Source organism: Rhipicephalus microplus, unplaced genomic scaffold (genome assembly GCF_043290135.1).
Source record: "Rhipicephalus microplus isolate Deutch F79 unplaced genomic scaffold, USDA_Rmic scaffold_19, whole genome shotgun sequence".
NCBI lineage: Eukaryota > Metazoa > Arthropoda > Arachnida > Ixodida > Ixodidae > Rhipicephalus > Rhipicephalus microplus.
In genome coordinates, this window is record NW_027464592.1 from 8,588,812 (window position 1) to 8,615,158 (window position 26,347).

Genomic DNA, 26,347 nt, shown 5'->3' on the forward strand with positions numbered 1-26,347 from the left:
AGAAATGTTCTGACCGTGGTGAGAGTGGAGCACGACTGTCTACGTGGCGCAATTAGCTAGCGTGTTCGGCTGTTAACCAAAAGGTTGGAGATTCGAGCCCTCCCACGAGCGGTGTGTCGCTTTTTTTTCTTTGCACTGATATCTTTGGAGAAGTTGTCTGACCGTGGTGAGAGTGGAGCATAACTGTCTCCGTGGGACGATTGGCTAGCGCGTTGGTCTGTTAACCAAAAGGATGGAGGTTCGAACCCTCCCAAAAGCGGTGTGTCTCTTTTTTTCTTTGCGCTGATACCTTTGGAAAAATGTTCTGATTGTAGTGTAAGTGGAGCATGACTACCTCCGTGACGCAATTGGCTAGCGCGTTCGGCTGATATACAAAAGGTTGGAGGTTCGAGCCCTCCCGAGAGTGGTGTGTCTCTTTTTTCTTTGCGCTGACAGCTACGAAGAAATGTTCCGACAGTGTTGAGAGTGGAGCACGACTGTCTCCGTGGCGCAACTGCTAGTGCGTCGGCTGTTAAGCAAAAGGTTGGAGGTTTGAGCCCTCCCAGGAGCAGTGTGTCGCTTTTTTTCTTTGCGCTGATAGCCTTGGAGAAACGTTCTGACGGTGGTGAGAGTGGAGCACGACTGTCTCTGTTGCGCAATTGGCTAGCGCGTTGGGCTGTTAACGAAAAGGTTGGAGGTTCGAACCCTCCCATGAGCGGTGTGTCTCTTTTTTTCTTTGCGCTTAACCTTTGGAAAAAAGTTCAGATGGTGGTGAGAGTGGAGCACGACTACCTCCGTGACGCAATTGGCTAGCGCACTCGGCTGTTACCCAAAAGGTTGGAGGTTCGAGCCCTCCCGAGAGCGGTGTGTCTCTTTTTTTCTTTGCGCTGATAGCTTTGGAGAAATGTTCTGATGGTGGTGAGAGTGGAGCACGACAACTTCCGTGATGCAATTGGCTAGCGCGTTCGGCTGTTAATCAAAAGGTTGGAAGTTCGAGCCCTCCCGAGAGCGGTGTGTCGCTTTTTTTCTTTGCGCTGATAGCTTTGGAGAAACGTTCTGATGGTGGTGAGAGTGGAGCGCGGTTGGGTCCGTGGTGCAATGGCTAGCGCGATTGGCTGCTAACCAAAAGGTTGGAGGTTCAAGCACTCCAATGAGCGGTGTGTCGCTTTTTTTTCTTTGCACTGATATCTTTGGAGAAATGTTCCGACAGTGGTGAGAGTTGAGCACGACTGTCTCCGTGGCGCAACTGCTAGTGCGTCGGCTGTTAAGCAAAAGGTTGGAGGTTCGAGCCCTCCCAGGAGCGGTGTGTCTTTTTTCTTTGCGCTGATAGCTTTGTAGAAGTGCTCGGACCGTGGTGAGAGTGGACCACGACTGTCTCCGTGGCACATACTGCTAGTTCGTCGGCTGTTAAGCAAAAGTTTGGAGGTTCGAGTCCTCCCCGGGAGCAGCGTGTCGCTTTTTTTCTTTGCGCTGATAGCTTTGGAGAAACGTTCTTACGGTGGTGAGAGTGTACCGCGGTTGGGTCCATGGTGCAATGGCTAGCGCGATTGGCTGTTAACCAAAAGGTTGGAGGTTCTAGCCCTCCCATGAGCGGTGTGTCACTTTTTTTCTTTGCGCTGATACCTTTGGAACAATGTTCTGATGGTGGTGAGAGTGGAGCACGACTGTCTCCATGGTGCAATTCGCTAGCGCGTTGGGCTGTTAACCAAAAGGTTGGAGGTTCGAACCCTCCCATTAGCGGTGTGTCTCTTTTTTTCTTTGCGCTGATACCTTTGAAAAAATGTTGTGACGGTGGTGAGAGTAGAGCACGACTGTCTACGTGGCGCATTTGGCTAGCGCGTTCGGCTGTTAACCAAAAGGTTAGAGGTTCGAGCCCTCCCGAGAGCGGTGTGTCTCTTTTTTTCTTTGCGCTGATAGCTTTGGAGAAATATTCTTACGGTAGTGAGAGTGGAGCACGACTGTCTCCTTGGCGCAATCTGCTTGTGCGTCAGCTGTAAAGCAAAAGGTTGAAGGTTCGAGCCCTCCCAGGAGCAGTGTGTCGCTTTTTTTCTTTGCGCTGATAGCCTTGGAGAAACGTTCTGACCATGGTGAGAGTGGAGCAAGAACTGTCTCCGTGTTGCAATTGGCTAGCGCGTTGGGCTGTTAACCAAAAAGCGGTAGGTTCGAACCCTCCCATTAGCGGTGTGTCTCTTTTTTTCTTTGCGCTGATATCTTTGGAAAAATGTTTTGATGGTTGTGAAAGTGGAGCACGACTACCTCCGTGACGCAATTGACTAGCGCGTTCGGCTGTTGACCAAAAGTTTGGAGGTTCGAGCTCTCCCGAGAGCGGTGTGTCTCTTTTTTTTCTTTGCGCTGATAGCTTTGGATAAATGTTCTGACGGTGGTAAAATTGGAGCAAGGCTGTCTCCGTGGCGCAATCTGCTAGTGAATCGGCTGTTAAGCAAAAGGTTGGAGGTTCGAGCCCTCCCGAGAGCGGTGTGTCTCTTTTTTTTCTTTGCGCTGATAGCTTTGGGGAAATGTTCTGACGGTGGTGAGAGTGGAGCACGACTGTCTCCGTGGCGCAATCTGCTAGTGCGTCGGCTGTTAACCAAAAGGTTGGAGGTTCGAGCCCTCCCATGAGCGGTGTGTCGCTTTTTTTTCATTGCACTGATATCTTTGTAGAAGTGTTATGACCGTGGTGAGAGTGGAGCACGACTGTCTCCGTGGCGCAATTGGCTAGCGCGTTGTGCTGTTAACCAAAAGGTTGGAGGTTCGAATTCTGCCATGAGTGGCGTGTTGCGTTTTTTTCTTTGCACTGATCTCTTCCTTGGAGAAGTGTTCTGACCGTGGTGAGAGTGAAGCACGACTGTCTCCATGATGCAATTCGCTAGCGCGTTAGGCTGTTAACCAAAAATTTGGAGGTTCGAACCCTCCCATGAGCGGTGTGTCTCTTTTTTTCTTTGCGCTGATACCTTTGGAAAAATGTGCTGATGGTGGTGAGAGTAGAGCACGACTACCTCCGTGACGCAATTGGCTAGCGCGTTCGGCTGTTAACCAAAAGGATGGAGGTTCAAGCCCTCCCATGAGCGGTGTGTCGCTTTTTTTCTTTGCACTGATATCTTTGGAGAAGTGTTCTGACCCTAGTGAGAGTGGAGCACGAATGTCTCCGTGGCGCAAGTGGCTAGCGCGTTGGGCTGTTAACCATAAGGTGAGGTTCGTACCCTCCCATGAGCAGTGTGTCCCTTTTTTTCTTTGCGCTGATACCTTTGAAAAAATGTTCTGATGGTGTTGAGAGTGGAGCACGACTACCTCCGTGACACAATTGGCTGGCGCGTTCGGGTGTAGCCCAAAAGTTTGGGGGTTCGAACCCTCCCGAGAGCTGTGTGTCTCTTTTTTTCTTTGCGCTGATAGCTTTGGAGAAATGTTCTGACGGTGGTGAGAGTGGAGCACTACTGTCTCCGTGGCGCAATCTGCTAGTGCGTCGGCTGTTAGGCAAAAGGTTTGAGGTTTGAGCCCTCCTGAGAGCGGTGTGTCTCTTTTTTTCTTTGCGCTGATAGCTTTGGAGAAATGTTCTGACAGTGGTGAGAGTGGCGCACGACTGTTTCCGTGGCAGAGTCGGCTAGCGCGATCAACTGTTATCCAAAAGGTTGGAGGTTCGAGCCCTCCCGAGAGCGGTGTGTCTCTTTTTTTTCTTTGCGCTTATAGCTTTGGAGAAATGTTCTAACGGTGGTGAGAGTGGAGCACGACTGTCTCCGTGGCCCAATCTGCTAGTGCGTCGGCTGTTAACCAACAGGTTGGAGATTCGAGCCCTCCTATGAACGGTGTGTCGCTTTTTTTTCTTTGAGCTGATATCTTTGTAGAAGTGTTCTCACTGTGGTGAGAGTGGAGCACGACTTTCTCTGTGGCGCAATTGGCTAGCGCGTTCGGCTGTTAACCAAAAGGTTGCAGGTTCGAACCCTCCCGAAAGCGGTGTGTCTCTTTTTTTCTTTGCGCTGATACCTTTGGAAAAATGTTCTGATGGTGGTGAGAGTGGAGCACGACTACCTCCGTGACGCAATAGGCTAGCGCGTTCGGTTGTTAACCAAAAGGTTGGAGGTTCGAGCCCTCCCGAGAGCGGTGTGTCTTTTTTTTTGCGCTGATTGGTTTGGAGAAATGTTCTGATGGTGGTGAGAGTGGAGCACGACTACTTCCGTGACGCAATTGGCTAGCGCGTTCGGCTGTTAATCAAAAGGTTGGAAGTTCGAGCCCTCCCGAGAGCGGTGTGTCTCTTTTTTTTTCTTTGCGCTGATAGCTTTGGAGAAATGTTCTGACGGTGGTGAGAGTGGAGCGCGACTGTCTCCAAGGCGCAGTCTGCTTGTGCGTCGGCTGTTAAGCAAAAGGTTGGAGGTTCGAGCCCTCCCGGGACCAGTGTGTCGCTTTTTTTCTTTGCGCTGATAGCTTTGGAAAAATGTTCTGATGGTGGTGAGAGTAGAGCACGACTACCTCCATGACGCAATTGGCTAGCGCGATTGGCTGTTAACCAAAAGGTTGGAGGTTCGAACCCTCCCATGAGCGGTGTGTCGCTTTTTTTTCTTTGCACTGATATCTTTGTAGAAGTGTTCTGACCGTGGTGAGAGTTAAGCGCGACTGTCTCAGTGGCGCAATTGGCTAGCGCGTTCGGCTGTTAACCAAAAGGTTGGAGGTTCGAGCCCTCCCACGAGCGGTGTGTCGCTTTTTTTCTTTGCACTGATATCTTTGGAGAAGTGTTCTGACCGTGGTGAGAGTGGAGCACGACTGTCTCCGTGGGACGATTGGCTGGCGCGTTGGTCTGTTAACCAAAATGATGGAGGTTCGAACCCTCCCAAAAGCGGTGTGTCTCTTTTTTTCTTTGCGCTGATACCTTCGAAAAAATGTTCTGATTGTGGTGAAAGTGGAGCATGACTACCTCCGTGACGCATTTGGCTAGCGCGTTCGGCTGATAACCAAAACGTTCGAGGTTCGAGCCCTCCCGAGAGTGGTGTGTCTCTTTTTTTTTTTGCGCTGACAGCTATGGAGAAATGTTCCGACAGTGTTGAGAGTGGAGCACGACTGTCTCCGTGGCGCAACTGCTAGTGCGTCGGCTGTTAAGCGAAAGGTTGGAGGTTCGAGCCCTCCCAGGAGCGGTGTGTCTTTTTTCTTTGCGCTGATAGCTTTGTAGAAGTGCTCGGACCGTGGTGAGAGTGGAGCACGACTGTCTCCGTGGCACAATCTGCTAGTTCGTCGGCTGTTAAGCAAAAGTTTGGAGGTTCGAGTCCTCCCCGGGAGCAGCGTGTCGCTTTTTTTCTTTGCGCTGATAGCTTTGGAGAAACGTTCTTACGGTGGTGAGAGTGTACCGCGGTTGGGTCCATGGTGCAATGGCTAGCGCGATTGGCTGTTAACCAAAAGGTTGGAGGTTCTAGCCCTCCCATGAGCGGTGTGTCACTTTTTTTCTTTGCGCTGATACCTTTGGAACAATGTTCTGATGGTGGTGAGAGTGGAGCACGACTGTCTCCATGGTGCAATTCGCTAGCGCGTTGGGCTGTTAACCAAAAGGTTGGAGGTTCGAACCCTCCCATTAGCGGTGTGTCTCTTTTTTTCTTTGCGCTGATACCTTTGAAAAAATGTTGTGACGGTGGTGAGAGTAGAGCACGACTGTCTACGTGGCGCATTTGGCTAGCGCGTTCGGCTGTTAACCAAAAGGTTAGAGGTTCGAGCCCTCCCGAGAGCGGTGTGTCTCTTTTTTTCTTTGCGCTGATAGCTTTTGGAGAAATGTTCTGACAGTGGTGAGAGTGGAGCACGACTGTCTCCATGGTGCAATTCGCTAGCGCGTTGGGCTGTTAACCAAATGGTTGGAGGTTCGAGCCCTCCCGAAAGCGGGGTGTCTCTTTTTTCTTTGCGCTGACAGCTATGGAGAAATGTTCCTACAGTGATGAGAGTGGAGAACGACTGTCTCCGTGGCGCAACTGCTAGTGCGTCGGCTGTTAATCAAAAGGTTGGAGGTTCGAGCCCTCCCAGGAGCAATGTGTCCCTTTTTTTCTTTGCGCTGATAGCCTTGGAGAAACGTTCTGACGGGGGTGAGAGTGGAGCACGACTACCTCCGTGACGCAATTGGCTAGCGCGTTCGGCTGTTAACCAAAAAGTTGGAGGTTCGAGCCCTCCCATGAGCAGTGTGTCTCTTTTTTTCTTTGCGCTGATACCTTTGAAAAAATGTTCTGATGGTGGTGAGAGTGGAGCACGACTACCTCCGTGACGCAATTGGCTAGCGCGTTCGAGTGTAGACCAAAAGTTTGGGGTTTCGAGCCTTCCCGAGAGCTGTGTGTTTTTTTTTCCTTTGCGCTGATAGCTTTGGAGAAATATTCTGACAGTGGTGAGAGTGGAGGACTACTGTCTCCGTGGCGCAATCTGATAGTGCGTTGGCTGTTAACCAAAAGGTTGCAGGTTCGAACCCTCCCATGAGCGGCGTGTCTCTTTTTTTCTTTGCGCTGATACCTTTTGAAAAATGTTCTGATGGTGGTGAGAGTGGAGCACGACTTTCTCCGTGACGCAATTGGCTAGCGCGTTCGGCTGTTAACCAAAAGGTTGGAGGTTCGAGCCCTCCCGAAAGCGGGGTGTCTCTTTTTTCTTTGCGCTGAGAGCTATGGAGAAATGTTCCTACAGTGATGAGAGTGGAGCACGACTGTCTCCGTGGCGCAACTGCTAGTGCGTCGGCTGTTAATCAAAAGGTTGGAGGTTCGAGCCCTCCCAGGAGCAGTGTGTCGCTTTTTTTCTTTGCGCTGATAGCCTTGGAGAAACGTTCTGACGGTGGTGAGAGTGGAGCACGACTACCTCCGTGACGCAATTGGCTAGCGCGTTCGGCTGTTAACCAAAAGGTTGGAGGTTCGAGCCCTCCCGAGAGCGGTGTGTCTCTTTTTTTCTTTGCGCTGATAGCTTTGGAGAAATGTTCTGATGGTGGTGAGAGTGGAGCACGACTACTTCCGTGATGCAATTGGCTAGCGCGTTCGGCTGTTAATCAAAAGGTTGGAAGTTCGAGCCCTCCCGAGAGCGGTGTGTCTCTTTTTTTTCTTTGCGCTGATAGCTTTGGAGAAATGTTCTGACCGTGGTGAGAGTGGAGCACGACTGTCTACGTGGCGCAATTAGCTAGCGTGTTCGGCTGTTAACCAAAAGGTTGGAGATTCGAGCCCTCCCACGAGCGGTGTGTCGCTTTTTTTTCTTTGCACTGATATCTTTGGAGAAGTTGTCTGACCGTGGTGAGAGTGGAGCATAACTGTCTCCGTGGGACGATTGGCTAGCGCGTTGGTCTGTTAACCAAATGGATGGAGGTTCGAACCCTCCCAAAAGCAGTGTGTCTCTTTTTTTCTTTGCGCTGATACCTTTGGAAAAATGTTCTGATTGTGGTGTAAGTGGAGCATGACTACCTCCGTGACGCAATTGGCTAGCGCGTTCGGCTGATATACAAAAGGTTGGAGGTTCGAGCCCTCCCGAGAGTGGTGTGTCTCTTTTTTCTTTGCGCTGACAGCTACGGAGAAATGTTCCGACAGTGTTGAGAGTGGAGCACGACTGTCTCCGTGGCGCAACTGCTAGTGCGTCGGCTGTTAAGCAAAAGGTTGGAGGTTTGAGCCCTCCCAGGAGCAGTGTGTCGCTTTTTTCTTTGCGCTGATAGCCTTGGAGAAACGTTCTGACGGTGGTGAGAGTGGAGCACGACTGTCTCTGTTGCGCAATTGGCTAGCGCGTTGGGCTGTTAACGAAAAGGTTGGAGGTTCGAACCCTCCCATGAGCGGTGTGTCTCTTTTTTTCTTTGCGCTTAACCTTTGGAAAAAAGTTCTGATAGTGGTGAGAGTGGAGCACGACTACCTCCGTGACGCAATTGGCTAGCGCACTCGGCTGTTACCCAAAAGGTTGGAGGTTCGAGCCCTCCCGAGAGCGGTGTGTCTCTTTTTTTCTTTGCGCTGATAGCTTTGGAGAAATGTTCTGATGGTGGTGAGAGTGGAGCACGACTACTTCCGTGATGCAATTGGCTAGCGCGTTCGGCTGTTAATCAAAAGGTTGGAAGTTCGAGCCCTCCCGAGAGCGGTGTGTCGCTTTTTTTCTTTGCGCTGATAGCTTTGGAGAAACGTTCTGATGGTGGTGAGAGTGGAGCGCGGTTGGGTCCGTGGTGCAATGGCTAGCGCGATTGGCTGCTAACCAAAAGGTTGGAGGTTCAAGCACTCCAATGAGCGGTGTGTCGCTTTTTTTTCTTTGCACTGATATCTTTGGAGAAATGTTCCGACAGTGGTGAGAGTTGAGCACGACTGTCTCCGTGGCGCAACTGCTAGTGCGTCGGCTGTTAAGCAAAAGGTTGGAGGTTCGAGCCCTCCCAGGAGCGGTGTGTCTTTTTTCTTTGCGCTGATAGCTTTGTAGAAGTGCTCGGACCGTGGTGAGAGTGGAGCACGACTGTCTCCGTGGCACAATCTGCTAGTTCGTCGGCTGTTAAGCAAAAGTTTGGAGGTTCGAGTCCTCCCCGGGAGCAGCGTGTCGCTTTTTTTCTTTGCGCTGATAGCTTTGGAGAAACGTTCTTACGGTGGTGAGAGTGTACCGCGGTTGGGTCCATGGTGCAATTCGCTAGCGCGTTGGGCTGTTAACCAAAAGGTTGGAGGTTCGAACCCTCCCATTAGCGGTGTGTCTCTTTTTTTCTTTGCGCTGATACCTTTGAAAAAATGTTGTGACGGTGGTGAGAGTAGAGCACGACTGTCTACGTGGCGCATTTGGCTAGCGCGTTCGGCTGTTAACCAAAAGGTTAGAGGTTCGAGCCCTCCCGAGAGCGGTGTGTCTCTTTTTTTCTTTGCGCTGATAGCTTTGGAGAAATATTCTTACGGTAGTGAGAGTGGAGCACGACTGTCTCCGTGGCGCAATCTGCTAGTGCGTCAGCTGTAAAGCAAAAGGTTGGAGGTTCGAGCCCTCCCAGGAGCAGTGTGTCGCTTTTTTTCTTTGCGCTGATAGCCTTGGAGAAACGTTCTGACCATGGTGAGAGTGGAGCAAGAACTGTCTCCGTGTTGCAATTGGCTAGCGCGTTGGGCTGTTAACCAAAAGGCTGTAGGTTCGAACCCTCCCATTAGTGGTGTGTCTCTTTTTTTCTTTGCGCTGATATCTTTGGAAAAATGTTCTGATGGTGGTGAAAGTGGAGCACGACTACCTCCGTGACGCAATTGACTGGCGCGTTCGGCTGTTGACCAAAAGTTTGGAGGTTCGAGCTCTCCCGAGAGCGGTGTGTCTCTTTTTTTTCTTTGCGCTGATAGCTTTGGATAAATGTTCTGACGGTGGTAAAATTGGAGCAAGGCTGTCTCCGTGGCGCAATCTGCTAGTGAATCGGCTGTTAAGCAAAAGGTTGGAGGTTCGAGCCCTCCCGAGAGCGGTGTGTCTCTTTTTTTTCTTTGCGCTGATAGCTTTGGGGAAATGTTCTGACGGTGGTGAGAGTGGAGCACGACTGTCTCCGTGGCGCAATCTGCTAGTGCGTCGGCTGTTAACCAAAAGGTTGGAGGTTCGAGCCCTCCCATGAGCGGTGTGTCGCTTTTTTTTCATTGCACTGATATCTTTGTAGAAGTGTTCTGACCGTGGTGAGAGTGGAGCACGACTGTCTCCGTGGCGCAATTGGCTAGCGCGTTGTGCTGTTAACCAAAAGGTTGGAGGTTCGAATTCTGCCATGAGTGGTGTGTTGCGTTTTTTTCTTTGCACTGATATCTTCCTTGGAGAAGTGTTCTGACCGTGGTGAGAGTGAAGCACTATTGTCTCCATGGTGCAATTCGCTAGCGCGTTAGGCTGTTAACCAAAAATTTGGAGGTTCGAACCCTCCCATGAGCGGTGTGTCTCTTTTTTTCTTTGCGCTGATACCTTTGGAAAAATGTGCTGATGGTGGTGAGAGTAGAGCACGACTACCTCCGTGACGCAATTGGCTAGCGCGTTCGGCTGTTAACCAAAAGGATGGAGGTTCAAGCCCTCCCATGAGCGGTGTGTCGCTTTTTTTCTTTGCACTGATATCTTTGGAGAAGTGTTCTGACCCTAGTGAGAGTGGAGCACGAATGTCTCCGTGGCGCAAGTGGCTAGCGCGTTGGGCTGTTAACCATAAGGTGAGGTTCGAACCCTCCCATGAGCAGTGTGTCCCTTTTTTTCTTTGCGCTGATACCTTTGAAAAAATGTTCTGATGGTGTTGAGAGTGGAGCACGACTACCTCCGTGACGCAATTGGCTGGCGCGTTCGGGTGTAGCCCAAAAGTTTGGGGGTTCGAACCCTCCCGAGAGCTGTGTGTCTCTTTTTTTCTTTGCGCTGATAGCTTTGGAGAAATGTTCTGACAGTGGTGAGAGTGGCGCACGACTGTTTCCGTGGCAGAGTCGGCTAGCGCGATCAACTGTTATCCAAAAGGTTGGAGGTTCGAGCCCTCCCGAGAGCGGTGTGTCTCTTTTTTTTCTTTGCGCTGATAGCTTTGGAGAAATGTTCTGACGGTGGTGAGAGTGGATCACGACTGTCTCCGTGGCGCAATCTGCTAGTGCGTCGGCTGTTAACCAACAGGTTGGAGATTCGAGCCCTCCTATGAACGGTGTGTCGCTTTTTTTTCTTTGAGCTGATATCTTTGTAGAAGTGTTCTCACTGTGGTGAGAGTGGAGCACGACTTTCTCTGTGGCGCAATTGGCTAGCGCGTTCGGCTGTTAACCAAAAGGTTGCAGGTTCGAACCCTCCCGAAAGCGGTGTGTCTCTTTTTTTTTGCGCTGACAGCTATGGAGAAATGTTCCGACAGTGATGAGAGTGGAGCACGACTGTCTCCGTGGCGCAACTGCTAGTGCGTAGGCTGTTAAGCAAAAGATTGGAGGTTCGAGCCCTCCCAGGAGCAGTGTGTCGCTTTTTTTCTTTGCGCTGATAGCCTTGGAGAAACGTTCTGACTGTGGTGAGAGTGGAGCACGACTGTCTCTGTGTCGCAATTGGCTAGCGCGTTGAGCTGTTCACGAAAAGGTTGGAGGCTCGAACCCTCCCATGAGTGGTGTGCCTCTTTTTTTCTTTGCGCTGATACCTTTGGAAAAATGTTCTGATGGTGGTGAGAGTGGAGCACGACTACCTCCGTGACGCAATAGGCTAGCGCGTTCGGCTGTTAACCAAAAGGTTGAAGGTTCGAGCCCTCCACAGAGCGGTGTGTCTTTTTTTTTGCGCTGATTGCTTTGGAGAAATGTTCTGATGGTGGTGAGAGTGGAGCACGACTACTTCCGTGACGCAATTGGCTAGCGCGTTCGGCTGTTAATCAAAAGGTTGGAAGTTCGAGCCCTCCCGAGAGCGGTGTGTCTCTTTTTTTTTCTTTGCGCTGATAGCTTTGGAGAAATGTTCTGACGGTGGTGAGAGTGGAGCGCGACTGTCTCCAAGGCGCAGTCTGCTTGTGCGTCGGCTGTTAAGCAAAAGGTTGCAGGTTCGAGCCCTCCCGGGACCAGTGTGTCGCTTTTTTTCTTTGCGCTGATAGCTTTGGAAAAATGTTCTGATGGTGGTGAGAGTAGAGCACGACTACCTCCATGACGCAATTGGCTAGCGCGATTGGCTGTTAACCAAAAGGTTGGAGGTTCGAACCCTCCCATGAGCGGTGTGTCGCTTTTTTTTCTTTGCACTGATATCTTTGGAGAAGTGTTCTGACCGTGGTGAGAGTGGAGCACGAACTGTCTCCATGGCGCAATTGGCTAGCGCGTTGGGCTGTTAACCAAAAGGCTGGAGGTTCGAACCCTCCCATGAGCGGTGTGTCTCTTTTTTTCTTTGCGCTGCTACATTTGGAAAAATGTTCTGATGGTGGTGAGAGTGGAGCACGACTACCTCCGTGACTCAATTGGCTAGCGCGTTCGGCTGTTGACCAAAAGTTTGGAGGTTCGAGCCCTCCCGAGAGCGGTGTGTCTCTTTTTTTGCTTTGCGCTGATAGCTTTGGAGAAATGTTGTGACGGTGGTAAAAGTGGAGCAAGGCTGTCTCCGTGGCGCAATCTGCTAGCGCGTTGGGCTGTTAACCAAAATGTTGGAGGTTCGAACCCTCCCATGAGCGGTGTGTCTCTTTTTTTCTTTGCGCTGATACCTTTTGGAAAAATGTTCTGATGGTGGTGAGAGTGGAGCACGACTTTTTCCGTGGCAGAATCGGCTAGCGCGATCAACTGTTATCAAAAAGGTTAGAGGTTCGAGCCCTCCCGAGAGCGGTGTGTCTTTTTTCTTTGCGCTGATAGCTTTGGAGAAATGTTCTGACGGTGGTGAGAGTGGATCACGACTGTCTCCGTGGCGCAATCTCCTAGTGCGTCGGCTGTTAACCAAAAGATTGGAGGTTCGAGCCCTTCCATGAGCGGTGTGTCGCTTTTTTTCTTTGCACTGATATCTTTGTAGAAGTGTTCTGACCGTGGTGAGAGTTAAGCACGACTGTCTCTGTGGCGCAATTGGCTAGCGCGTTCGGCTGTTAACCAAAAGGTTGGAGGTTCGAGCCCTCCCACGAGCGGTGTGTCGCTTTTTTTTCTTTGCACTGATATCTTTGGAGAAGTGTTCTGACCGTGGTGAGAGTGGAGCACGACTGTCTCCGTGGGACGATTGGCTAGCGCGTTGGTCTGTTAACCAAAATGATGGAGGTTCGAACCCTCCCAAAAGCGGTGTGTCTCTTTTTTTCCTTGCGCTGATACCTTCGGAAAAATGTTCTGATTGTGGTGAAAGTGGAGCATGACTACCTCCGTGACGCATTTGGCTAGCGCGTTCGGCTGATAACCAAAACGTTGGAGGTTCGAGCCCTCCCGAGAGCGGTGTGTCTCTTTTTTCTTTGCACTGACAGCTATGGAGAAATGTTCCGACAGTGGTGAGAGTGGAGCACGACTGTCTCCGTGGCACAATCTGCTAGTTCCTCGGCTTTTAAGCAAAACGTTGGAGGTTCGAGCCCTCCCCGGGAGCAGCGTGTCGCTTTTTTTCTTTGCGCTGATAGCTTTGGAGAAACGTTCTTACGGTGGTGAGAGTGGACCGCGGTTGGGTCCGTGGTGCAATGGCTAGCGCGATCGGCTGTTAACCAAAAGGTTGGAGGTTCTAGCCCTCCCATGAGCGGTGTGTCACTTTTTTCTTTGCACTGTTATCTTTGAAGAAGTGTTGTGACCGTGATGAGAGTGGAGCACGACTGTTTTTTGGCGCAATTGGCTAGCGCGTTGGGCTGTTAACCAAAAGGTTGGAGGTTCGAACCCTCCCATGAGCGGTGTGTCTCTTTTTTTCTTTGCGCTGATACCTTTGGAAAAATGTTCTGATAGTGGTCAGAGTGGAGCACGACTGTTTTTTGGCGCAATTGGCTAGCGCGTTGGGCTGTTAACCAAAAGGTTGAAGGTTCGAACCCTCCCATGAGTGGTGTCTCTGTTTTTTTCTTTGCGCTGATACCTTTGGAAAAATGTTCTGATGGTGGTGAGAGTGGAGCACGACTGTCTCTGGTGCAATTCGCTAGCGCGTTGGGCTGTTAACCAAGAGGTTGCATGTTCGAACCCTCCCATGAGTGGTGTGTCTCTTTTTTTCTTTGCGCTTATACCTTTGGAAAAATGTTCTGATGGTGGTTAGAGTGGAGCACTACAATCTCCGTGACGCAATTGGCTAGCGCGTTCAGCTGTTAACCAAAAGTTTAGAGGTTCGAACCCTCCCATGAGCGGTGTGTCTCTTTTTTTCTTTGCGCTGATACCTTTGGAAAAATGTTCTGATTGTGGTGAGACTGGAGCACGACTACCTCCGTGAAGCAATTGGCTAGCGCGTTCGGCTGTTAACCAAAAGGTTGGAGGTTCGAGCCCTCCCGAGAGCGGTTTGTCTCTTTTTTTCTTTGCACTGATACCTTTGGAAAAATGTTCTGATGGTGGTGAGAGTGGAGCACGACTACCTCCGTGACGCAATTGGCTAGTGCGTTCGGCTGTTGACCAAAAGTTTGGAGGTTCGAGCTCTCCCGAGAGCGGTGTGTCTTTTTTTTTGCGCTGATAGCTTTGGAGAAATGTTCTGACGGTGGTAAAATTGGAGCAAGGCTGTCTCCGTAGCAGAATCGGCTAGCGCGATCAACTGTTATCCAAAAGGTTGGAGGTTCGAGCCCTCCCGAGAGCGGTGTGTCTTTTTTTTTTCTTTGCACTGATAGCTTTGGAGAAATGTTCTAACGGTGGTGAGAGTGGAGCACGACTGTCTCCGTGGCCCAATCTGCTAGTGTGTCGGCTGTTAACCAACAGGTTGGAGATTCGAGCCCTCCCGAAAGCGGTGTGTCTCTTTTAGATGCGGAAGCATCTTATACTCACGCCTTGTAGTGCGCCGTCCGCGCCGTCCGCAGCGCTTCTCGAACATTCGACAGCTGACGCGCGCGCATGCGCCGTCGCGCCGTCGCCCACCATCTGTGCCGCGCACGCTTCTCCTTCGAGAACATTCGACAGCTGACAGCGCATGCGCCGTCGCGCTGTTTATATACTCAAGGTCGGCGCTCGCTCGCTCAGTTGCCGCTCGTCGGTTGGTTTGTACGGCGCGTCGACGTCCAAGGTCGCGGTGAAATGAATTCGAACGAATCCACAAACACAATGATCGACGTCCCTTCGACCAGCGCCGCCCTTTCGCAAATGTGTGTACGTGTTCACTCATTTAACACCCCCTCCTACAACCACGTTAACCAATTTAGCCATCGACCCAAGTAAGTCGCAATTTAACACGCCATTTCACAACCACGTTAACCAATGTAGCCATCAACCCAAGTAAGTCGCACTTTAACACCCCGTTAACCAATTATAATGTTACGAGTAACTTCTTTAATAATCTATTTACAGCGCACAGAGCTCGACGAGTAAGATGGCGCCAGACCAGCATCCAACGGAAAAAACCCACTTCGTCCTCCTCTTTCTTGCAGCCGTGTTTAGCCGCATTTTCGTATCATAACCCCCGGCGGTAGAAGCGCTGTCCCGGTGCTAAATTTACGCAGATGATGTCGAAGGGGGGTAATAGGGCTTTAGCCGAGCCACGTGAACGGTGTCGCTCGGAGCTGACGATGACTTTGTGGGATCAGTTGGAACAATCTCGTACGTGACGTCTGTCACTTTGCGAACGATACGGAATGGTCCAGTGTAGGGCGACAACAGTTTTTCCGACAGTCCGACACGCCGAGTAGGTGACCAGAGGAGCACGAGAGAACCCGGAGAAAAGTGCACGTCCCTATGGAGAGAATTGTAGAGCTGTTGTTGGCGCGCCTGTGAAGCCTGTAGACGGTTACGGGCGACTTGGCGCGCGTGGTCGGCGCGGGCAATGGCTTCACCAGCATATTCAGTGGCCGCAGGTAGTAACGTGTCTAAAGGTAGAGTTGGGTCCCGGCCATATAGTAGGTAGAAGGGCGAATATCCGGCAGTGTTGTGACGAGATGAGTTGTAGGCGAACGTCACATACGGCAAATGAATGTCCCAATCGTGGTGGTCTGGCGCAACGTATTTGGCAAGCATATCGGTTAGGGTCCTGTTAGGGCGCTCCGTGAGGCCATTTGACTGGGGATGGTACGACGTAGTAAATTTGTGCTTGGTATGACAAGACCTCAGGATTTCATGAACGACAGCTGATAAGAACGTGCGACCACGGTCGGTGAGAAGTTGACGGGGAGCACCATGCACTAATATTATGTCGTACAGCAAAAAGTCCGCAACGTCGGTAGCGCAGCTGGTCGGGAGTGCTCGTGTGATTGCGTACCGCGTAGCGTAGTCCGTGGCAACAGCAATCCATTTATTTCCGGCTGTGGAGAGTGGAAAAGGGCCCAACAGGTCAAGACCAACTCGGAAGAAAGGCTCGTTGGGAACGTCGATCGGCTGAAGGTAGCCGGCTGGGAAGGCAGACGGCGTTTTGCGACGCTGACAAGGCTCACAAGCGGCGACATAGCGTCGAACAGAGCGGGCAAGTCCAGGCCAAAAAACCCGACGTCGTACTCGATCGTACGTGCGAGAAACGCCCAAATGGCCCGTTATGGGAGCGTCATGGAGTTGATGCAGGACAGAGGAACGCAGGTGCGCTGGGATGACAGGAAGTAAGTCTGATCCGAAGGAATCAAGGTTTCGGCGATATAGGATCCCGTCTTTCACCAAAAACATTCGTACGGACGGGTCGCGTGGCGTTGACTCCAGTTTGTCAATGATGGCTCGTAAAGAAGCATCCCGACGTTGCTCTTCGCCAATGTTTAACAGCTGCGACACCGAAAAAACGTCCGTGATAGCGTCGGTATCGGTTGCTTCGTCAACAGGGTAGCGGGATAAACAATCCGCATCCTGATGTAATCGCCCTGTTTTGTACATTACAGAGAACGTGTACTGTTGAAGGCGTAGAGCCCAACGAGCGAGACGTCCCGTGGGGTCTTTCAGGGAGGCTAGCCAGCAGAGCGCGTGATGATCCGTGACAACACGGAATGAGCGCCCGTACAGGTATGGGCGAAACTTGGCGACTGCCCATACAAGGGCGAGGCACTCGCGCTCCGTGATGGAATAGTTGCGCTCGGCTGGAGATAGTAGTCGACTTGCGTAGGCTATAACACGGTCGTGTCCACGTTGTTGCTGCAATAGCACAGCTCCTATGCCTTGTCCACTGGCGTCCGTGTGAACCTCGGTTGGGGCTAATGGATCAAAGTGAGCCAAGATTGGTGGCGTTGTAAGCAGTGTCGTAAGTTGCGAAAACGATGACGCTTGATCATGGCCCCAGGTAAACGACGCGTCTTTCTTCAAGAGGTCTGTGAGTGGGCGTGCAATGGTCGCAAAGTCCTTAACAAAGCGTCTGAAATACGAGCACAACCCCACAAAACTGCGGACATCCTTTGTGGTCCTCGGAACGGGAAAGTTCGTGACTGCACGAATTTTCTCTGGGTCTGGACGCACGCCTTGGGCATCGACAAGGTGGCCAAGCACGGAAATTTGGCGACGAGCGAAGTGGCACTTGGAGGCGTTAAGCTGGAGTCCGGCTCGGCGAAAAACGTCCAAAATAGCTGACAAACGATCGAGATGCGAGTCGAATGAGGGCGAAAAGACAATAACATCGTCAAGGTAACACAAGCAGGTGGACCATTTCAACCCTTGAAGCAATGAGTCCATCATTCTTTCAAATGTGGCTGGTGCATTGCAGAGTCCAAAGGGCATCACCTTAAACTGATAAAGACCATCAGGAGTGATGAATGCGGTCTTCTCGCGATCCATCTCGTCGACGGCTATCTGCCAGTACCCTGACCGAAGGTCAATAGTTGAAAAATAGGTGGCACCGTACAGGCAGTCGAGGGCGTCGTCGATGCGAGGTAAAGGGTAAACGTCTTTTTTGGTAATTTTGTTAAGGTGACGGTAATCGACACAAAAGCGCCATGTTCCATCTTTCTTTTTAACAAGGACGACTGGAGACGCCCAGGGGCTGCATGAAGGCTCGATAATGTTTTTCGCAAGCATTTTGCCAACTTCATGTTGTAATATTGCACGCTCCGACGCCGACACACGGTAGGGGCGTCGGTGAATGGGGGTTGCATGGCCAGTATTTATGCGATGGGTGACAATGGTCGTTTGGCCTAAAGAGTTGCTGGCAAAGTGGAAAATGCTACGATAGCCCTCAAGAACGTGGCAAAGCGCTGAAGCTTGCTCAGACGTGAGGTCCGATGACACCATTCGCTCAATGTCGGCACCCCAAGAACGTGATGGAGTGGAACCACTGACTGAGCTGCAGCAATCGTCAACTCTGAAGGGCTCGACATGGTCATCTTGGAGAGCAGTAATTTTGGCCAGGGAGATACCCTGTGGCAGAACTTGGGTGGTGACTGAAAAGTTGACCAGTGGAAGGAAGGTGCGGTTTTTCTTAATCGTCAGAATCATATGCGGCACAGCAACCCCATGCGTAAGCATCACTGCAGGAATCGGGGCCACCATGTAATCACCATCAGGTACTGGCGGCGTGGAGGATAAGTCGACATGTGTGACGGAGTTAGGAGGGAGACGCGTGAAATCAATGCAGCAGAGGCTGGTTTGCGGTGGGCTAGGCGGTTCGGAAAAGAGAGGTAAATCGAGATGGAGAGAGCCAGCTGAACAGTCTATGAGGGCAGAGTGCGTGGCTAGAAAATCCATACCGAGAATGAGTTCATGAGGGCAATGTTCGATAACGGCGAAAAGAACGACAGTGCTTCTCTCCCCAATAGACACTCGCGCAGAGCACATGCCAAGAATTGCGGCAGTTCCTCCATCGGCGACTCGTACAGCTTGGTTGAGGGCGGGCGTGACAACTTTTCTAAGTCGGCGGCGAAGGTTAGCACTCATAATGGACACATGCGCGCCAGTATCTATCAACGCACTGACACGAACATTGTCGACAGTAACGTCCAAAAGGTTCCGGTTCGTTGTTAACGTTAATCGAGGATTTCTTACGAAGGTCGTCAACGCAGCTCCACCTCCAGATGCTGCACGGCCTAGTTTTCCGGTCGGAGATGCTGCGAATAGGTCGGGGAGGCAGCACGGCGTTGTGGGGGCGACCGGGACTGACGACGAGCAGGGGACGGTGACCGGTCGTAGCGAGGTCTGCTGAGAGGTGCTGTAGGAGCGGAAAATGTGGTCGGCGTTGATGAAGAAAGTGATGGGGACGATTGGCGAGCAGAAGTGGTGGGATACTGAGGTGCATAATGGGACGGTGGAGCCCAGCGGCTGCGGCAGTGACGTGCGATATGACCAACGCGTCGACAGTTGAAACATATGGGCCTATCATCAAGAGTACGCCATTGGGACGGATTGCGTTGTATGCGAGGAGCAGAAGGGGGACGAAAAGAAGGTGCAGCAGAGTATACGGCAGGTACAGGATGTAGGCCGACATTCGATAGCTCTTGACGAACGACGGCTTGTATCAAAGAAATCGTGGTCGGGGAAGGCGTAGGCGTCGGTAGTGGCGTGGCTACCGGTTGTGCTGCCTCGACCTCTCGACGAATGATGCGTGTGAGGTTGTCACATGGAGGGGCCTGGTGGAAGACGTCGTCACACGAAGAGGTGGCCGCTGTGTTCGGAAGGCGCACGATGTTTTGGGCTACACGGCGGGCTTTAGCTTGTTCGAGACGTCGGCATTCTTTAAGGATGTTGTCGATGCTCGAGATGTTGTTAAAAACCAGCAGGTTGAAAGCATCATCGGCTATGCCTTTCAAGACGTGGTTAACCTTTTCGTCTTCGGACATGGACTGGTCGGCCTTGGAACAAAGGGCCAAAACGTCAAGAATGTAGGAGACGTACGATTCGGTAGAAGACTGGGCCCGTGTGGCAAGAGTCTTCTTCGCAGCGAGCTGACGACCAGATGAATCGCCAAACAGGTCACGTATCTTTTCTTTGAAGAGATCCCAGCTCGTTATGTCGGCTTCGTGGCTTTCAAACCATGTTCGGGGAGTGCCGTCCAGGTAGAAAAGCACGTTGGCGAGCATGAGCGTGGGATCCCAGCGGTGAGTTGCACTGACGCACTCGTACCGCTTCAGCCAAGTGTCGAGGTCGATCGTACCATCACCGGAGAAAGTGCCGGGATCCCGGAGGTGCGGGAGTGTGACGTAGGTGGTGGCTTGGACTGACGAGGGCGGCGTAGAGGAAGTACCGGCAGTCGAAGCAGTCGAAAGCTCACCGATGGTGCGACCGCTGCGCGTCTCCATCGAGGTACAGGGGTCGTCCACCTCCACCAATAATGTTACGAGTAACTTCTTTAATAACCTATTTACAGCGCACAGAGCTCGACGAGTAAGATGGCGCCAGACCAGCATCCAACGGAAAAAACCCACTTCGTCCTCCTCTTTCTTGCAGCCGTGTTTAGCCGCATTTTCGTATCAATATGCTCCGCATCCTCCTCAGTGTTCCCCCGAGGGAAGCTGCGGGCAATTTTTTTCTTTGCGCTGACAGCTATGGAGAAATGTTCCGACAGTGATGAGAGTGTAGCACGACTGTCTCCGTGGCGCAACTGCTAGTGCGTGGCTGTTAAGCAAAAGGTTGGAGGTTCGAGCCCTCCCAGGAGCACTGGTCGCTTTTTTTCTTTGCGCTGATAGCCTTGGAGAAACGTTCTGACAGTGGTGAGAGTGGAGCACGACTGTCTCTGTTGCGCAATTGGCTAGCGCGTTGAGCTGTTAACGAAAAGGTTGGAGGTTCGAACCCTCCAATGACCGGTGTGCCTCTTTTTTTCTTTGCGCTGATACCTTTGGAAAAATGTTCTGATGGTGGTGAGAGTGGAGCACGACTGTCTCCGTGGGACGATTGGCTAGCGCGTTGGTCTGTTAACCAAAATAATGGAGGTTCGAACCCTCCCAAAAGCGGTGTGTCTCTTTTTTTCTTTGCGCTGATACCTTCGGAAAAATGTTCTGATTGTGGTGAAAGTGGAGCATGACTACCTCCGTGACGCATTTGGCTAGCGCGTTCGGCTGTTAATCAAAAGGTTGGAAGTTCGAGCCCTCCCGAGAGTGGTGTGTCTCTTTTTTTTTCTTTGCGCTGATAGCTTTGGAGAAATATTCTGACGGTGGTGAGAGTGGAGCGCGACTGTCTCCAAGGCGCAGTCTGCTTGTGCGTCGGCTGTTAAGCAAAAGGTTGGAGGTTCGAGCCCTCCCGGGACCAGTGTGTCGCTTTTTTTCTTTGCGCTGATAGCTTTGGAAAATTGTTCTGATGGTGGTGAGAGTAGAGCACGACTACCTCCATGACGCAATTGGCTAGCGCGATTGGCTGTTAACCAAAAGGTTGGAGGTTCGAACCCTCCCATGAGCGGTGTGTCGCTTTTTTTTCTTTGCACTGATATCTTTGGAGAAGTGTTCTGACCGTGGTGAGAGTGGAGCACGAACTGTCTCCATGGCGCAATTGGCTAGCGCGTTGGGCTGTTAACCAAAAGGCTGGAGGTTCGAACCCTCCCATGAGCGGTGTGTCTCTTTTTTTCTGTGCGCTGCTACATTTGGAAAAATGTTCTGATGGTGGCGAGAGTGGAGCACGACTACCTCCGTGACGCAATTGGCTAGCGCGTTCGGCTGTTGACCAAAAGTTTGAAGGTTCGAGCCCTCCCGAGAGCGGTGTGTCTCTTTTTTTGCTTTGCGCTGATAGCTTTGGAGAAATGTTGTGACGGTGGTAAAAGTGGAGCAAGGCTGTCTCCGTGGCGCAATCTGCTAGTGCGTCGGCTGTTAAGCAAAAGGTTGGAGGTTTGAGCCCTCCTGAGAGCGGTGTTTCTCTTTTTTTCTTTGCGCTGATAGCTTTGGAGAAATGTTCTGACGGTGGTGAGAGTGGAGCACGACTTTTTCCGTGGCAGAATAGGCTAGCGCGATCAACTGTTATCAAAAAGGTTAGAGGTTCGAGCCCTCCCGAGAGCGGTGTGTCTTTTTTCTTTGCGCTGATAGCTTTTGAGAAATGTTCTGACGGTGGTGAGAGTGGATCACGACTGTCTCCGTGGCACAATCTGCTAGTGCGTCGGCTGTTAACCAAAAGGTTGGAGGTTCGAGCCCTTCCATGAGCGGTGTGTCGCTTTTTTTCTTTGCACTGATATCTTTGTAGAAGTGTTCTGACCGTGGTGAGAGTTAAGCACGACTGTCTCTGTGGCGCAATTGGCTAGCGCGTTCGGCTGTTAACCAAAAGGTTGGAGGTTCGAGCCCTCCCGAGAGCGGTTTGTCTCTTTTTTTCTTTGCACTGATACCTTTGGAAAAATGTTCTGATGGTGGTGAGAGTGGAGCACGACTGTCTCCGTGACGCAATTGGCTAGTGCGTTCGGCTGTTGACCAAAAGTTTGGAGGTTCGAGCTCTCCCGAGAGCGGTGTGTCTTTTTTTTTGCGCTGATAGCTTTGGAGAAATGTTCTGACGGTGGTAAAATTGGAGCAAGGCTGTCTCCGTAGCAGAATCGGCTAGCGCGATCAACTGTTATCCAAAAGGTTGGAGGTTCGAGCCCTCCCGAGAGCGGTGTGTCTTTTTTTTTCTTTGCGCTGATAGCTTTGGAGAAATGTTCTAACGGTGGTGAGAGTGGAGCACGACTGTCTCCGTGGCCCAATCTGCTAGTGTGTCGGCTGTTAACCAACAGGTTGGAGATTCGAGCCCTCCCGAAAGCGGTGTGTCTCTTTTAGATGCGGAAGCATCTTATACTCACGCCTTGTAGTGCGCCGTCCGCGCCGTCCGCAGCGCTTCTCGAACATTCGACAGCTGACGCGCGCGCATGCGCCGTCGCGCCGTCGCCCACCATCTGTGCCGCGCACGCTTCTCCTTCGAGAACATTCGACAGCTGACAGCGCATGCGCCGTCGCGCTGTTTATATACTCAAGGTCGGCGCTCGCTCGCTCAGTTGCCGCTCGTCGGTTGGTTTGTACGGCGCGTCGACGTCCAAGGTCGCGGTGAAATGAATTCGAACGAATCCACAAACACAATGATCGACGTCCCTTCGACCAGCGCCGCCCTTTCGCAAATGTGTGTACGTGTTCACTCATTTAACACCCCCTCCTACAACCACGTTAACCAATTTAGCCATCGACCCAAGTAAGTCGCAATTTAACACGCCATTTCACAACCACGTTAACCAATGTAGCCATCAACCCAAGTAAGTCGCACTTTAACACCCCGTTAACCAATTATAATGTTACGAGTAACTTCTTTAATAATCTATTTACAGCGCACAGAGCTCGACGAGTAAGATGGCGCCAGACCAGCATCCAACGGAAAAAACCCACTTCGTCCTCCTCTTTCTTGCAGCCGTGTTTAGCCGCATTTTCGTATCATAACCCCCGGCGGTAGAAGCGCTGTCCCGGTGCTAAATTTACGCAGATGATGTCGAAGGGGGGTAATAGGGCTTTAGCCGAGCCACGTGAACGGTGTCGCTCGGAGCTGACGATGACTTTGTGGGATCAGTTGGAACAATCTCGTACGTGACGTCTGTCACTTTGCGAACGATACGGAATGGTCCAGTGTAGGGCGACAACAGTTTTTCCGACAGTCCGACACGCCGAGTAGGTGACCAGAGGAGCACGAGAGAACCCGGAGAAAAGTGCACGTCCCTATGGTGAGAATTGTAGAGCTGTTGTTGGCGCGCCTGTGAAGCCTGTAGACGGTTACGGGCGACTTGGCGCGCGTGGTCGGCGCGGGCAATGGCTTCACCAGCATATCAGTGGCCGCAGGTAGTAACGTGTCTAAAGGTAGAGTTGGGTCCCGGCCATATAGTAGGTAGAAGGGCGAATATCCGGCAGTGTTGTGACGAGATGAGTTGTAGGCGAACGTCACATACGGCAAATGAATGTCCCAATCGTGGTGGTCTGGCGCAACGTATTTGGCAAGCATATCGGTTAGGGTCCTGTTAGGGCGCTCCGTGAGGCCATTTGACTGGGGATGGTACGACGTAGTAAATTTGTGCTTGGTATGACAAGACCTCAGGATTTCATGAACGACAGCTGATAAGAACGTGCGACCACGGTCGGTGAGAAGTTGACGGGGAGCACCATGCACTAATATTATGTCGTACAGCAAAAAGTCCGCAACGTCGGTAGCGCAGCTGGTCGGGAGTGCTCGTGTGATTGCGTACCGCGTAGCGTAGTCCGTGGCAACAGCAATCCATTTATTTCCGGCTGTGGAGAGTGGAAAAGGGCCCAACAGGTCAAGACCAACTCGGAAGAAAGGCTCGTTGGGAACGTCGATCGGCTGAAGGTAGCCGGCTGGGAAGGCAGACGGCGTTTTGCGACGCTGACAAGGCTCACAAGCGGCGACATAGCGTCGAACAGAGCGGGCAAGTCCAGGCCAAAAAACCCGACGTCGTACTCGATCGTACGTGCGAGAAACGCCCAAATGGCCCGTTATGGGAGCGTCATGGAGTTGATGCAGGACAGAGGAACGCAGGTGCGCTGGGATGACAGGAAGTAAGTCTGATCCGAAGGAATCAAGGTTTCGGCGATATAGGATCCCGTCTTTCACCAAAAACATTCGTACGGACGGGTCGCGTGGCGTTGACTCCAGTTTGTCAATGATGGCTCGTAAAGAAGCATCCCGACGTTGCTCTTCGCCAATGATTAACAGCTGCGACACCGAAAAAACGTCCGTGATAGCGTCGGTATCGGTTGCTTCGTCAACAGGGTAGCGGGATAAACAATCCGCATCCTGATGTAATCGCCCTGTTTTGCACATTACAGAGAACGTGTACTCTTGAAGGCGTAGAGCCCAACGAGCGAGACGTCCCGTGGGGTCTTTCAGGGAGGCTAGCCAGCAGAGCGCGTGATGATCCGTGACAACACGGAATGAGCGCCCGTACAGGTATGGGCGAAACTTGGCGACTGCCCATACAAGGGCGAGGCACTCGCGCTCCGTGATGGAATAGTTGCGCTCGGCTGGAGACAGTAGTCTACTTGCGTAGGCTATAACACGGTCGTGTCCGCGTTGTTGCTGCAATAGCACAGCTCCTATGCCGTGTCCACTGGCGTCCGTGTGAACCTCGGTTGGGGCTAATGGATCAAAGTGAGCCAAGATTGGTGGCGTTGTAAGCAGTGTCGTAAGTTGCGAAAACGATGACGCTTGATCATGGCCCCAGGTAAACGACGCGTATTTCTTCAAGAGGTCTGTGAGTGGGCGTGCAATGGTCGCAAAGTCCTTAACAAAGCGTCTGAAATACGAGCACAACCCCACAAAACTACGGACATCCTTTGTGGTCCTCGGAACGGGAAAGTTCGTGACTGCACGAATTTTCTCTGGGTCTGGACGCACGCCTTGGGCATCGACAAGGTGGCCAAGCACGGAAATTTGGCGACGAGCGAAGTGGCACTTGGAGGCGTTAAGCTGGAGTCCGGCTCGGCGAAAAACGTCCAAAATAGCTGACAAACGATCGAGATGCGAGTCGAATGTGGGCGAAAAGACAATAACATCGTCAAGGTAACACAAGCAGGTGGACCATTTCAACCCTTGAAGCAATGAGTCCATCATTCTTTCAAATGTGGCTGGTGCATTGCAGAGTCCAAAGGGCATCACCTTAAACTGATAAAGACCATCAGGAGTGATGAATGCGGTCTTCTCGCGATCCATCTCGTCGACGGCTATCTGCCAGTACCCTGACCGAAGGTCAATAGTTGAAAAATAGGTGGCACCGTACAGGCAGTCGAGGGCGTCGTCGATGCGAGGTAAAGGGTAAACGTCTTTTTTGGTAATTTTGTTAAGGTGACGGTAATCGACACAAAAGCGCCATGTTCCATCTTTCTTTTTAACAAGGACGACTGGAGACGCCCAGGGGCTGCATGAAGGCTCGATAATGTTTTTCGCAAGCTTTTTGCCAACTTCATGTTGTAATATTGCACGCTCCGACGCCGACACACGGTAGGGGCGTCGGTGAATGGGGGTTGCATGGCCAGTATTTATGCGATGGGTGACAATGGTCGTTTGGTCTAAAGAGTTGCTGGCAAAGTGGAAAATGCTACGATAGCCCTCAAGAACGTGGCAAAGCGCTGAAGCTTGCTCAGACGTGAGGTCCGATGACACCATTCGCTCAATGTCGGCACCCCAAGAACGTGATGGAGTGGAACCACTGACTGAGCTGCAGCAATCGTCAACTCTGAAGGGCTCGACATGGTCATCTTGGAGAGCAGTAATTTTGGCCAGGGAGATACCCTGTGGCAGAACTTGGGTGGTGACTGAAAAGTTGACCAGTGGAAGGAAGGTGCGGTTTTTCTTAATCGTCAGAATCACATGCGGCACAGCAACCCCATGCGTAAGCATCACTGCAGGAATCGGGGCCACCATGTAATCACCATCAGGTACTGGCGGCGTGGAGGATAAGTCGACATGTGTGACGGAGTTAGGAGGGAGACGCGTGAAATCAATGCAGCAGAGGCTGGTTTGCGGTGGGCTAGGCGGTTCGGAAAAGAGAGGTAAATCGAGATGGAGAGAGCCAGCTGAACAGTCTATGAGGGCAGAGTGCGTGGCTAGAAAATCCATACCGAGAATGAGTTCATGAGGGCAATGTTCGATAACGGCGAAAAGAACGACAGTGCTTCTCTCCCCAATAGACACTCGCGCAGAGCACATGCCAAGAATTGCGGCAGTTCCTCCATCGGCGACTCGTACAGCTCGGTTGAGGGCGGGCGTGACAACTTTTCTAAGTCGGCGGCGAAGGTTAGCACTCATAATGGACACATGCGCGCCAGTATCTATCAACGCACTGACACGAACATTGTCGACAGTAACGTCCAAAAGGTTCCGGTTCGTTGTTAACGTTAATCGAGGATTTCTTACGAAGGTCGTCAACGCAGCTCCACCTCCAGAAGCTGCACGGCCTAGTTTTTCGGTCGGAGATGCTGCGAATAGGTCGGGGAGGCAGCACGGCGTTGTGGGGGCGACCGGGACTGACGACGAGCAGGGGACGGTGACTGGTCGTAGCGAGGTCTGCTGAGAGGTGCTGTAGGAGCGGAAAATGTGGTCGGCGTTGATGAAGAAAGTGATGGGGACGATTG